The following is a 14411-nucleotide window of genomic DNA, read 5'->3' as shown; positions in this document are numbered from 1 at the left end:
CAGCTCCCAGACGCGGGTGCCAGCCAGGCAGAACCCGCTGATGATCCACAGTCAGGAGCCAAACCTCCGGCCTCGCCACCCCGGGCTGGCAGAGCGGCCAAGGCGGCAACAACAACGCTAGCGGCCAAACACACAGTCAGGACCACTTTGCCCTGCCCTCTGTCACAGGATGACGGCCCACAGGTCCGACCTGCTGGGAAGGGAGGGAGCGCGGGAGCGTGCCCCGCGGCCAAGCCGCTCGAGGGAACCAGGAGAAGCCACACACCGTGTGGCACAACCGGGGGACCGGATGAGAGCCGAGATGTTCCAGCTGCCTCAGCTGAGCGGGACCCAGTCATCTTCAGTAGCAGGTCCGCCTGGTAGGCCTGCAAAATCGCCCAGAGGGCAGGCTCCCGAGCGACCTCAACCGAGGCAACGTCCCGTAGCCGCAGTCCCTGACCCCGCACACATTGCCATACTCCAGCAGCTGGGAGGGGGAAAGCCAGGCGGAGAAAGACACAACCAAGACGACACAACTCATCGTGCAAGCCCGGAAAAAAACGGCAAGGATTGGCACAGGAGGTGCAGAGGGGCTCTGCAGGAAGCGACATCCCAGTCGTGGCAAATCCAGTCCGGTTTTGCCACAGCCGCGGGCACCACTCCCAGCAGCCAATCATAATCCGGCACACTCTGCTTTTTTTGATGTCGGGCCGACACCCGGAAGTCCCTCCTCCCCCACGCCGCCAAGCACGGCGTGCTCCTCAGAGCACGAGTGCAAACTGCGTCAGACAGCGTCCCCGAACAGAAGAAGCAGAGAAGCCGGCCCTCGAACGGGGACTGGGGGAGTCGGAACCGGCAGACGAAGGACGAGACGGTTTTTCTGGCACCAGCCGTCTTGGAAACCTCCAGCAGATCACGCCGCGAACCACATGACCGAGCCGCCACAGCGACCGCGGGGCCCGAGCCACGGGGAGAGCGGATCCGGCCGTCCGCGGAAAAGAGAGCCATGCGGACGCAGTGCCCGCAGGGCAGGGCCGCACGGGCAGGGCCACGCAATGGACACAAACAACCCCCTCGAGAGCAGCCGTGGCGTGCGACAGGCCCAGACAAGCAACACACAGCTCATGCGAGTCTCCTACCGTGATGAAACGCGGGCAGGGAGACACACATCCCGGAACTGGTTAACTGCTTGGACAGACTGCACGTCCAGGTGAGTAGGAGAACTTGGAATCTTTCAACACAACATCAACACAACGTGCCTGCTGATAGAAAAAAGCTATGAGCTATGTGCCGGCGTGCCTAATAGCCCCTACGGTTATGCGCGTCACATGTACCGTTCTCACTAGGACAATAGGAGGAGTAGTTTTCATTCGCATTCAGCCCTGTCATGCCTAAGGCGGTCCCATAGTGTCGTAACGACGCAGTGATTCTCCGTCAAGGGGAACAGTTGTGGGCTGGTGGTGAGAGGAGTCCTTAGGATGCTGCGAGCTCGATGCCGAAGCGTTTCCTCTGGATGTGCTCATGGGGTAGTGGGAGTCCCAGTGATGCGCTGGGCGTGTTTTCACCACCGCTGCAGTCACTGCTCCCATCACACTGTTGCACAGTTGGTAGGATGCTTTCTGTAGCACAGCATAGAAGTTCACCAGGATAGTCGAGGAAAGCTGATTCTTCCTCAGTGTCCTCAGGAAGAAAAGGCGCTGGTGAGCCTTCTTGACAGGGCAGGAGTGTGGTTGACCAGGACATGTCGCCGAGATGTGGATCTCCGAAACTTGAAACTGGAGACACGCTCAAAGCCATGCCATTGATGTGGATGGGTCGTGCGTGCCTCTTGGCTCTTTTCTGAAGTCCACAATGTGCTCCTTCGTTTTGGTAGTGTTGAGGAGCTGGTTATTTTCAGTGCACCATGTGGCAAGGTGCTTGATCTCTTCCCTATAGGCAGTCTCATCATTGTTGCTGATGAGACCAATCACCGTAGTGTCGTCCGCAAACTTGATGATGGAATTAGATTCGTACACAGGCTTGCAGTCGGAGGTGAAGAGGGAGTAGAGAAACGTGCTCAGCACACAGCCCTGTGGTACACCAGTGTTGAGTGTGATGGACGTGGAGCAGTTGGAGCCTGATCAAACATTCTGGGGTCTGTTGGTAAGAAAGTCCAAAATCCAGTTGCACGTGGAGGTGTTGATGCCCAGGTCTCCAAGTTTGGCTATTAACTTAGCCGGGATGACAGTGTTGAATGCTGAGCTGAAGTCAACAAACAGTATTTGTGCATAAGTGTTCTTATTGTCCAGATGTGTGAGCACAGAGTGCAGTGCCATGGAAACTGCATCCTCTGTGCTCCTATTGCTACGGTAGGCAAACATGGATTAGCTTGTTGAATTCATCTCCACTTGCGTCAGTCTGAACCAATCCGATCATTCTAACTATTTCCCCTCTTTAGAGGCACTAGACAGGGATGCCCCTCTCCCTTTTGCTCTTTGCTGTTGCTATTGAGCCCTCTCTCTACCAAAACGTTGATCAATCCTAACAGTACTGGGTGACTAGGGGCGGCCTTCAGGAGAGTATAACTTTATGCAGATGATCTGCTTCTTTATATTTCCAGGCCTAATGCGTCTATTCTAACTGCACTCTCGCTCCTTTTCTCATTTGGTTCTATCTGGTTACGGCTAAATTTGGATAAGAGCCAACTATTCCCAGCAAAGGGCTGCCGCTCATGCATTTCCACACCAAACAATCCCGTGCAAGGTAGTCCACGACAAATATAAGTGACAAAATGTTTTAAAATCTTTTTAATTTTAATTTAAATTCTCTCTGACTACAACAACGGGAAGATCTTGAGAGGTGGTCACTACTTCTTTTATCTGTGATTGGCTGGATAAATTCAATACAGATGAATTTTTTACCAAAAATTTCTTTCCTATGTCAATGTATCCCAATCTTTTTCCCAAAATTGTTCTTCAGGAAACATAAAGGGGCTATTTTACGGGACCCAGAGAATCCGTGATATATTTTTTCAGAGGCCAAAAGTAGTGGGGGGAATGGCCTTCCCTAATTTGAACTATAACTATTGGCCAACCAACCTCCATCTACTCCACTACTGGCTGCGTGCTGACAGTTTACACAGTGCCCCAGCGTGGTTGAGATCATGTTTGCCATGCTCAAGGAAGCTCTGGTTTACACATGTAATGGTTCATTTTAATTACCTATATAGTGAGGGCATCTTTGCATCCTTCCCCCAGATTATGGCTAAATGCCTCATAGATTCCCAATAGTCACTATTTCAGATTACAAATCCACAGCTTTGTAAAGAATATTAGCTCCCTTTTCCCTCCTAACCAGCACAACCCTGGTTATTAGATAGTTGCTATTGCCACCCAATATAAAAGGTGCATCTCGCAGGGATGATAAAATCCTCCCTCTCAGAAGTGGCCAACCTTAGCTATCAACGCACAAGGGGAGGACATAGGTGGAAACTTAACCAGGGCCTCTGGGAGCTATTCTTCTAAGAGTACACTCTTCCTCCTGCGTGCCAAACCTGGCCTGATCCAATTTAAATTAATACACTGCATTTATTGGACAAAACTAGGCTTTCTAAAATATATCCCGACATTGATCCTGCTTGTGATAGAGTAAATAGCTCCAGCCTTCTTATTCATATGTTGATTCGCTGCCCGTCTCTCCAGAGCTACTGGTCAAACATCTTTGGGACACTCTCAGGGGTTCTCAGTGTGACCTTGACCCAGATGTATTGATAGCCCGTGACCTGCAAAAGATCAATGCAGATTTTGAAATATGTAAATAAGTTAAGCCATAATTCATTTTTATTTTGACCTTTGCCTTACCTACTGTGACATGTCAAAATGTCAAAAAGGTGCATTGTTTGAAAGCCCATCTCTACACATCCATGTTCCACTCCCACAGGTGTTTCCACCTGAATAATCAGACTGTGTGGCCTTTACAGGCTCAGCTTGATTGACATGTATTAAAGGAGAACTATGCATTTATTTTTAGCTTCATTTACCTAACAGAACAGCTTCAGTGTCATTGGAATGGTTACAGGACTTTTTTCCGAGTTGAATGGTGGTCGTCTTGCTCCCCCCTAGCGCCCGTGAGCTGAACCCCCCCCGCCACCCCCCTTGCGACGTTCAGGCAGCGAGTCGCCCACTCAGCATCAGGAAGTATCGCGTGACATCAGGTCTTCCTAACAAGGTAGCAATGGATTTCTTTTGGTGTTGTTCACAGTATCATCATGACTGACTGGTAAAGGGAAACAGAAACTAGGAAAGCATTGTTGGAGGAACAGAGAAAGAGAAACTGAGACTGACCGAGGACGAATCAGTCGCAAGGAAATAGAGGAGCTGCCAAATACATCTAAGAAGCTTGAGGTGGAGCTCGATAAAGAAAACCTGCAAGTAAAAAGGAGAAACGAGAAAACAGCAAAGAATGTTTGAAAGTGTTCCTCTTCACTGAGGAGTGGAGGTGGAACAGCAGTTGGAGGTCTAAATGCAGCAGGTTCAACCATGCCTTTGGTCTGGGAAGAAGAGCTGGTTGTTGTTAAGAAATAGTATTAATGCAAAGAAATGCCTGGAGCATTATGAGAGAATAAGTAGGCTGACCTGAAGAGTATTGAGACAACAGTGACTGAAAATCTAATAATACTACATATCGGCTTCTCTAAAGATCTAATAGATTTTCTCACCTCACAGTCATCTGGAGTAGTAACCCATTAGCTTCTATCCTCTGAACCCTGAGTGACCATCACTCTGCAGTGAATGAGATGCAGTTCACCCCCCCCCCCCCAGTCTAACCAAGACTAGACCTCTCAGGGATCATTTCTAAAGCTTCTGACTTGAGAATGAGTTCTAAAGTGTTTGGTGTCGCTGACCACATGATGAGTCGTGCTATTTCTTTCTGAGCATAACGCTGACGGAGTAATGATTCCCTTCATATACTCTCGGTCATTGATGAGTGGTCTTTGACTCTTTATGAAGGATTGGAAAGGGAATATGAGTGATAGTATCAGATATGTGGACAACTAATACAATTAAGATAAAATTATAAAGTTTTCTAATTAAATCAGTTATTGCCAATTGAAGTATTTGTCTTGTCCATGGTGGAGCATGTGTTTGGAAGAGGTCTACTGATCTCAAAGATCAGCACCTAGTTGATGGCAGCGACCCTGAAGCTTCGATCACGGGCTTCAAACCTGAACTACAACTCCATTTACCCACTGGTCCAAAGGTTGCTTGGTACGGGAGAACCCACGTGAACACATGAGTCTGAGCAGTAACTGCTTCATTCTCTGAATGAATCAGCTGAGTGGTTTGCAGCGCCACGAGCCACCAGAGACCAGTCAGTTGCTGCCACGGCAACTGGCAAAACTGTTTTATGCACGCTGGCGTCATCCGTCCCTGAATGAATTTCTCTCTAAATGTGGGAGGTTGTGAGCCAAAAAAAGAAACAGGGTCAGTCCAAAAATGTGAAAAAAGAACATTGGAGGAAAATGATGGACGTGATGGTTCCCGTATCAAGTTATGGTGCCCTTTTAGAGAGGGAGGGGATAGGAGGGGGTCAGAGGAAAGGTAAGGATCCACTAACTTGGTTCTGTCTGATCCCTCTGTTCTCTGAGTTCCTCCAGACGGAGTGAAGGGAGTCCAGTTTAGAGGCGTGTTTGTTGCGCTTTTGTGCTTTGTTGTGCCGGGTTGTGGGCATTGTTGCTGCATTGCAGTGTATTAATCTTCTAATAAACGTATTCAGTAGCATTACTATTGGGTTTCAATTTTTACTTCATCACTTGGTGAAATAGGTTTGTTTAGTATAATGAGTATTATTAGGGATGTGACACCTGCTCTGCACAGTGCAGACTTAGTGGAGGACTTTCATTACCTAATTATATTTTAATATAAAATACATAATGTAATTCCACTCAGCGGAGGTAGAAACGCATACTTTATATTTTTCGCGTCAATCTGAGAACCTTATCCACATGTGTTTGAATGTCTCTGAAGTAGAACACTTTTTAGTAATAACAAAACCAATTACAGCATAGAAGTGTTGTGGGTATGGGTTTTTGTTTGGGGTATTTCCACTTTGACCTTCCCGTGTCTTCGTCCCGTGTTTCTCCCTGTCTGGTTCAAGTCCTGTTCTTATGTTTCCCTGTGGTCTGGTGTGTTTTGTTATTTGCTTTCTATTTGGCGGTCAGCTTCCTAGCTTGTCTTGTCGTGTCTAGATTCTAGCTGTACTTGTTTGTCTGATTGTCTTAGCCCGCCCTAATGTGATCCCCGGGTGACGTCTCGCCTTGTTCCCCGTACCTCGTGTACCGGCTCTTGTATTTACCCCCAGTGTTTTCCTTTGTCTCGTGTCGGATCTTCTGTTTGGTTCGCCTGTCACGACGTCGCTTTGTGGTCTCAGTCTGTCCCTGATAGTTTGTTCACTGTTTTCCTTGGTCCTGGGATTATAGCTTTGCCTTTTTGTTGGACTTGTTTGCTTTTGCTTGTAAGTCTGGTGTGGTTCGTTTTGTTGAGGCTTACTTTTGTGTTTGGACAATTAACAACTCCCCTGTTACTGTCCCGCCCCGTGCCTGCCGCTGCCCTATCTCTGATCATTGGGGTCCAGACCCCACTCCCCACGTAACATAATGAATTCCGACCAGACTATGCCCCAGCTCTCGGAGATTTGAGACAGGCTGGGAGTACTGCCGTTTGGCCGGGTTCGTCGTCGAGCCCTGGGGAAAACCCGTGACGTGGGGGCGCCGACTTATTCATCTGTTCCAGTGCTACGAAACGCTGTGACAAGAAACGCACGGGTCTCTTTGAGGTCCCGCCGCTGAAGTTACCCACGCTCCGGCGGTTTACCAGCTGGAAGCTAGCCTGCAGGTTCATTCTTAACCCCCACCAGCGAGGCTGGCGCCTGGTGTTCCAGACCAGCACGCTGAACGACGACCGGCCGCGCGGAGCCCAAGCTGACACTGCCGCCGCGTGGAGCCACGCGGACGACAACGCCGCCGCGGAGCCCCGCTGTCGACTGCCACCAGCCGCGGAGCGCCCCGCGGCTTGACGACTGCCGCCGGCCAGCGAGATCCCCAGCGCCGACCCCCGCCGTCGGGCGGATCCTTCCCGGCCGCCTAACCCCTCGCCGTCGGGGCGGACTCCCGGGCCGCACACGGATGACCCCGCCGTCGAGTGCGGGACCCCGCGCGCGATCCTCAGGCGTCGTGCGGGACTCCCGACGCGGCCCCGCCTTGTGGGCCCCCGCCGCCCGCGTTGTGGCGGACTCCCAGTCCGCCCCTCCCGCCGTTGTGGCGGATCCCAGCCGACCGGCTCCCGCCGTTGTGGCGGACTCCAGGGCTCGCCGTTGCGCTACCGCCGCTCCCGCCGTGTGGCGGCTCACCAGCGCGGACCCGAGCTCCTGAGCGTGGACTGCCCAGCCGCCGGCTCCCGCGACGAGGCTCCCCCGCGCCGCCGGAGCCGCTGGAACTCTAGCTCGCGACACTGTTATCCTCTGAACTTGGGCCAGGGTACTGCAGCGTCACGAACCACGCTGTGCTTCGTGCTCGTGGTCCTGGTCCCCGGCCGTTGCCATCCTTTGTGGCCATCGGCTCGTCGGTTGGCGTCCCGACCCCAGCCGGTGTCTGGGCTCTGCCCTCTCGGGGCACTGCTAACGGGGCAACCTGGTCTCGTGTGCCCAGGGGTCCCTGGACCCATCCCCTGTTTTCATCAGGTTCCTGGTCCTGGCCCAGGTACTCAGAACACTGTCTTTCCGTCCTAGCCTCTCCTAGTTTCCTAGTCTCCCTAGTCTAGGTCTGCCCTAGTCTCTGCTTGTCCCAGTCACTGTGTCTATTCCTGTCACCAGTTATCTGTATACCGTGTCGTAGACATGTCAGTGCTTGTCCCCGTGCCGAAGTCTGGCCTGGGCTTTGTCTCAGTCCCTGTGTTTGTCTCGGTTCCAGCTTGTCCCGTCTGGGCACGGTCTCGTCCCGCACCTTCCTGTTCCCGTCTTTCTCCTGTCACGCGTCCACCCCATCCAAATGCGGTACACCCCTGATCAGTCTTGTAGTCCGGCGTCTCCGGCAGTCCCACATCATAAAATGCCCCTGAACCCGACCTAGTTCCATGCGTCGTTCAGGCTTGAACGATCTTTCCCACCTGTTTTGGTCCCGAGGTCTAGCCCGTTACACCAGTGGATATCCTAGGACGCCCCCACGTGGGCTTTTTGATCCCTCGTGGCCTCCGGAGGCTTTCTCGTGCTCCGCGTGCGCCCTCTGCTGGGCTTTTCAGTTGCGCCCCAGTGGGCTTCTTTGCGTCCCTCGTGTTGAACTCTCTTAGGCTTCTCGTATTCCTCGTGCTCCTAAGGTGCGCCTCTGCTGGGTTTTCAGTGCGCCACAGTGGGCGTCTTGCGTGCTCTCTGTAGGCTTTCCCGTATCCCTCGTGCTCCTCGTGCGCCTCTAGCGGCTTTGCAGTGGGTCCGTCTGTCGCCCTCTCGTGGAGAAATTTCGGTATCCCCGCCTTTTTTTCTAGGGTCCCTAGTGGCGCACTCTCGTGGGCACCCTGTATCCACGCGAGCTTATAATGCCCTTCCTTGTCATCTCCGGTCCAGTGTTCGTAGTCACACATTACTCCCTGTGTCTCTGTTTATTTCTCCTTTTTCCGTTGTTTATCTGTGTCCTGGGTCCGGTGTCCCCCCCGTTTGTTGGACACAGTTGATCCAGGTGTTAAACGTATGAGATCATGGATGTTTCAGAATGTGAATGTTGTTCTTATTCTTTCAAGTCTAGTGTAGTTTTTAGCTTCTAAATCCGGAGAGCCCTGATGTTTTGTGCGTGTTTTTAGGAGAGATAATGGTAAACGTGTGTATGTATGGGTACCATGCTCTCCATTCTCTGGTGTACGTCCAGTACAGGCTTTATACTCTAGTAGTACATTGTCCTGTATGTGTGTGTGTGTGATATTATGTGTGTGTTATATACGGTATGGTATATGTATGTATAAGTGTGTATATTTGTGTGTGTGGTGTGTGTGGGTGTGGAGGTATATTGTATTATGTATATATATTTATATATATATATAATATATATATGATATATATATATATATATAATATATAATCTAATAATTACCGGTTACCGGGATCCTGATGTTTATTATGCGTTTCTACATGAGTTGTGATGGCCTTAAGATCCTGTCGTTCTTTACAGTGTTGCTTTCAGCCAACCTTCTGTTTGCCCTTGGCGTGTTGCCTTCTTCTAGCTTCTCTGGTGGCACTTCTCCTGTCCCACGACTGTCTCGTGTTTAGTTTTTTCCCGTTGTTGGATCCCCCTAGGTTTGCCTCTCTTTGGTATAGGCAGTTCATTCGTCCCCCAGTGTTCCTTGCTCGTCTTGTTTTTTTGTGTCTGCTTCTTCTCTGGGTGTAGCGCACGTTCCGTCTTACTTTGGTTGCAGTGTATCATTGTTGTTTTTTCCCTCTCTGCTTTGGTCCCTGTCTGCCCGGTCCCTGGGACCTTTCGTGTTTCACTCCCTGCCCCTACCTCAATGCGTTGTCCTCTTACATGTTTGTCCTGTCTGACCCCTCTCACCTGTGTCTATCTATCTGTCATGTCGTCTCGTCATTTCTTCCATAGCTTCTGTCTCTCGTGCTTTTGTGCTGTCTACTTGTTCTTTGTCCCTATCGCTTACTTGTTTTCTTTGTTTTGTGTGGGTTGTCTCTCTCTTCCCTGTGTCGGCTCATGCTCTCGGGTTTCAGTCACGTTTTCTCATGTTTGTGTGGGTGACGCTCCCCGTTTCCTCTCGGTTATTAGTGTTTTTTGCCTTTCTATCTGGGCTGCGACTGTACCTGTCCTCGTGCTTCCCGCTCCTCTTCTCGTTCTTCTACTCCTAGTTCCCTCTATTGTCTTCATCTAGCCCCTTACGATTACTCGTCTCAATCGCACGTCTCTCGTGTCTTTCTGTATCTGTCTGTCTTGTTCTGTGCTTTCTCCCTCTTTCGGTGTGGTTTTTTTGCGCTGTGTCTCACGTCTCGGTGTACAGTCCTCCCCATGTCTCTCTTGGTAACTGTGTTGGTCTAGTTAACTCTGTCTCTGCGTCTTGTGGTATCTTCCCCGTTCTAGGCTGTCTGTCTTGCAACTCTGCGTCGCTGTCCCTTTCTCTCCCCTGTTTGTTTTTGTGTGGGTAGCCGTCTATTTCGTTTCCTGGGCTCTGTCTCTTGATCTCTGTGTCTCTCTGCCGTCTCCCAGTCCTCTCTGGGCTCTCTATTGTGCCTGCCCTAGTTCCTTTGGCGCCCTTTCTTCCTTCGACATCCCTCGCTGTTTTGGTCCTGCCCTGTTCCATGCTCGTCTCTGTTGCTACCGAGGTCGTCGTTCTGGGTCACTCTCGCTCGGGTTTGATATCTCTGTCTGTCTTATCTTTCTTTCTGTGGGTTGTCTCTGTTTCTCCCGGTCGCGGTGTTGCTCTCTGTTCTGGTGTCTTTTCCCGTCTTTTCGTTCCCCAGGTGTCGGTCTGTCTGTCTGCTGGTCTTGTCCTCGTATCTCTCTCATCGGAGTGGTTTATCTCTTCGCTGTCGATCTCCCCTTCGTATGGGGTCCTTGTGGTTCACGCTCTGTATCTTTCTCCTCCTCTGTATGGTTCTGTGTCGTGCTGTGTTCCCGAGCGCCTCTCCCTTTGTCGACCCTTTGTCCTCTCGGTCTTTTCCTTGGGCCTCGCTCGCTACTGGTGCGCCCTTGTTGGGACTTCCTGGTGCCGCAGTTAGTGCATTCTCGTTGGTTGTCGTCTGTCCTATCCTTTCTCCACTCCTGCGTCCTCTAGTCTCAGTCTTGTTCATCCTCCACTTTCCTTCGTCTCCTTCCCATCTCCTCGTCCTGGTCTCCTTCTTGCAGGTCGCCCCTCCCCTCTTTCCTCTCTCGTCCCTATCTTCTTCAGTCCCTCCCTCCTTTCCAGTCCATCTCCGCTCCCTTGTCCTTCCTCTTCGGTCCAGTAAGGTCCAACTTCAATCCCTCGTTTGCATCGTCCTGTTCCAGGGCTGGCACTTGTCCGTGATCCCACGATGACCTGTCCCCGGGTGTCCGGGTTTTCCTCTGTCCATTGTTTCTCAGTCCCTTGGCCCCTCTATCCAGTGTCTTCTTAAGCCTTACTGGGTTTTTTGTTCTCTTTTGGGGTTTTGTTTTGTGGTTTTGACATAGGTATCTGTCTTTGGGGGGGGGTCTGTGTGGGTGGGGTTTTGTTTGCGGGTTATTTCCCATTGACCTTCACTGTGTCTTAGTCCGGTTTTTCACTAGTCTGGTGTCATAGATCCTTGTCTTATGTTTCCGTGGGGTGTTTGTAGCTTCTGATTTATTTTGGCGTCAGCTTCCTATCTTGTCGGTCTTGTCGTAGTATAGCTACTTTGTTGTCTGACGGGTCTTGCCACGCCTAGTGATCCACTGACGTCTCGCCTGGTCCCGTTTACCCGTTACCTATTGTATTTAACCCCCCAGTGTTCATTTGTTCGTGGCGGCTCATTCTGTTGTTCGCCGGGCAGCACGCGCTTTTGTCTCAGTCCCTGAGTTTGTCCTGGTTTCTTGGTCTCCTGGTGATTATACGTTTGCCTTTTGTGGATGTGCTTTTGCCTTGTATTGGGGGGTTCGTTTTGGTGAGGACTTTGTGTTTTTGGACAATTAAACTCTGGTTACTACCGCCATGCCTGGCATGCTGTCATCACTCTGCATGTGGGTCAATCCCCACTCCTCATAACATAAAGAAGCGCTGCCATGAGTCAATAGAATAACATTGCTCACTAGTAAGTTAAGAAACAGTTTGTAAGTGTGTTTTAAAGTTTCAAAAGGAATAAAAACGGACTTCAACAACTTGTAACTTCAAGAACTAGTTAATTTTACAAAAATGACAAAGCAAGAATTGAAAGATGGGCCAGTGTTAGTAGATATGACAGTGCTTTAAGTTGCGTGTGTTGTGTTCGTTTCAAGAGCCAGTCGAGGTCGAACTTCGTCGACTTCAGAATGCTTTTGCTGGTTGCTGCATCCGACCACCACCTCTGGGGCCTCCACTGGGAAAGGACAGTTTTTGCATACTGGGCAAGTTGGGGGCCACTCTGCTTGGCAAAACAGGAAAGTCATTCTGCTTCAGAAGGTAGACGCCTGGAGAATGTTCTGTGGAAAGTTTCTCACAATAATCAAATGATTCAGGTAAGGACCCAACACTAGTCAACTAGACATTTTAGATGGATAATGGAATACTGCCAAAGTATTTAGTTTGGTCCTCATATCACGCTGCTCTGTCCTCTTATCATAGCAGCAGCGGTCATGTAGGCCTGGGAGGGTAGGGGGCCGCCAGGAAGAACCCGCCGATGATCCGCAGTCCGGGAGCCAAACCCCCAGCCTACTGCCACCCCTCGGGGGTAGCAGAGCGGAGAACGCCCGGCGGCGGCCAGCGCGTCCCGAGCACCACGGCGGCGGGACAACAACCCTAGCGGGCCGCCAGGAAGAGCCCGCCAATGATCCGCCAAACATCGCTAGCGGCCGCCAAGGAGGGAACCTCAGTCGGCCTCCATGGGCCAAACACACAGTCAGGACCACTTTGCCCTGCCCCTCCGTCACAGGATGACGGCCCACAGGTCCGACCTGCCGAGAAGGGGAGCGGTGCCCCGCGGCCCAAGCCGCTCGATGGGGACCAGGAGAAGCCACACACCGTGTCTGGCACAACCGGTGGGAGCCGGATGAGAGCCGAGATGTTCCAGCTGCCTCAGCTGAGCGGGACCCAGTCATCTTCAGTAGCAGGTCCGCCTGGTAGGCCTGCAAAATCGCCACAGAGGGCAGGCTCCCAGAGCGACCTCAACCCGAGGCAACGTCCCGTAGCCGCAGTCCCTGATCCCCGCCACATTGCCATACTCCAGCAGCTGGGGAGTAGAAAGCCAGGCGGAGAAAGACACAACCCAAAACTGACACAACTCATGTCAGCTAATGTTAAGAAACTAATGTAAACCTGTTGAAATGACAGCAACAAGATTAAAACATTACCAAAACCTCAGAAGAGGCTAAATTGCACATTTCCTGCATGGAGATATGTGTTTAAAAGCTACTGTTAAGAAAATAGTGTAAACCTGTTGAAATGACAGCAACAAGGTTAATACATCACAAAAAGCTCAGAAGAGGCCGAATTGCATGTTTCCTGCATGGAGATTTGTGTTTAACAGCTACTGTTAAGAAACTAGTGTAAACCTGTTGAAATGACAGCAACAAGGTTAAAACATCACAAAAAGCTCAGAAGAGGCCAAAACGCACATTTCCTACATAGAGATGTGTGTTTAACAGCTACTGTTAATAATCTAGTGTGAACCTGGTGAAATGAGAAAAACAAGGTTAAAACATAACAAAAAGCTCAGAAGAGGCCAAAATGCATATTTCCTACATGGAGATGTGTGTTTAACAGCTAGTGTTAAGAAACTAGTGTAAACCTGTTGAAATGACAGCAACAAGGTTAAAACATAACAAAAAGCTCAGAAGAGGCCAAAAATGCACGTTTTCTGCATGGAGATATGTATTTAACAGCTACTGTTAAGAAACTAGTGTAAACCTGATACATGAGAGAAACAAGGTTAAAACATCACAAAAAGCTCAGAAGAGGCCAAAATGCACGTTTCCTACATGGAGATGTGTGTTTAACAGCTACTGTTAAGTGTAACCTTTTGAAATGAGAAAAATAAGGTTAAAACATCTAAAAAAGCTCAGAAGAGGCCAACATGCACGTTTTCTGCATGGAGATGTATGTTTAACAGCTAATGTTAAGAAACTAGTGTAAATCTGTTGAAATCAGAGAAACAAGGTTAACACATCACAAAAAGCTCAGAGGAGGCTAAACCGCACATTTCTTGCATGGAGATGTGTGTTTAACAGCTACTGTTAGAAACTAGTGTAAACCTGTTGAAATGACAGCAACAAGGTTAAAACATCACAAAAAGATCAGAAGATGCCTAAATGCATGTTTTCTGCATGGAGATTTGTGTTTAACAGCTAGTGTTAAGAAACTGGAGTAAACCTTTTGAAATGACAGCAACAAGGTTAAAACATCACAAAATGCTCAGAAGAGGCTGAAACGCACGTTTCCTGCATGGTGATATGTGTTTAACAGCTACTGTTAAGAAAATAGTGTAAACCTTTTGAAATGACAGCAACAAGGTTAAAACATCACAAAATGCTCAGAAGATGCTGAAACGCACGTTTCCTGCATGGTGATATGTGTTTAACAGCTACTGTTAAGAAGCTGGTGTAAATCTGTTGAAATGAGAGAAACAAGGTTAAAACATCACAAAAAGCTCAGAAGAGGCTGAAACGCACGTTTCCTGCATGAAGATGTGTGTTTAACAGCTACTGTTGAGAAACTAGTGTAAACTTGTTGAAATGAGAGAAACAAGGTTAAAACATCACAAAAAGCTCAGAAGAGGCTGAAAAGCAT

General features: G+C 49.8%; 1 protein-coding gene and 1 non-coding gene across 2 annotated transcripts in view; one reads left to right on the top strand and one right to left on the bottom strand.

Annotated features, from left to right (window-relative positions):
• Positions 1–14411, bottom strand: part of mdn1 (midasin AAA ATPase 1) — a 1030807-nt gene that overhangs the window by 515853 nt on the left and 500543 nt on the right. The gene's annotated exons all lie outside the window — the stretch shown is intronic.
• On the top strand, positions 4786–4991 carry LOC116706883 (small nucleolar RNA U3). The gene has a single exon (XR_004336358.1). It is a non-coding gene; the product is annotated as a small nucleolar RNA U3 (small nucleolar RNA).

This window comes from Etheostoma spectabile, chromosome 18 (assembly GCF_008692095.1).
Source record: "Etheostoma spectabile isolate EspeVRDwgs_2016 chromosome 18, UIUC_Espe_1.0, whole genome shotgun sequence".
In the NCBI taxonomy this organism is placed as follows: Eukaryota; Metazoa; Chordata; class Actinopteri; order Perciformes; family Percidae; genus Etheostoma; species Etheostoma spectabile.
Note: the sequence above shows the minus strand (reverse complement) of the source record. Positions and strands in the feature narration are given on the sequence as shown.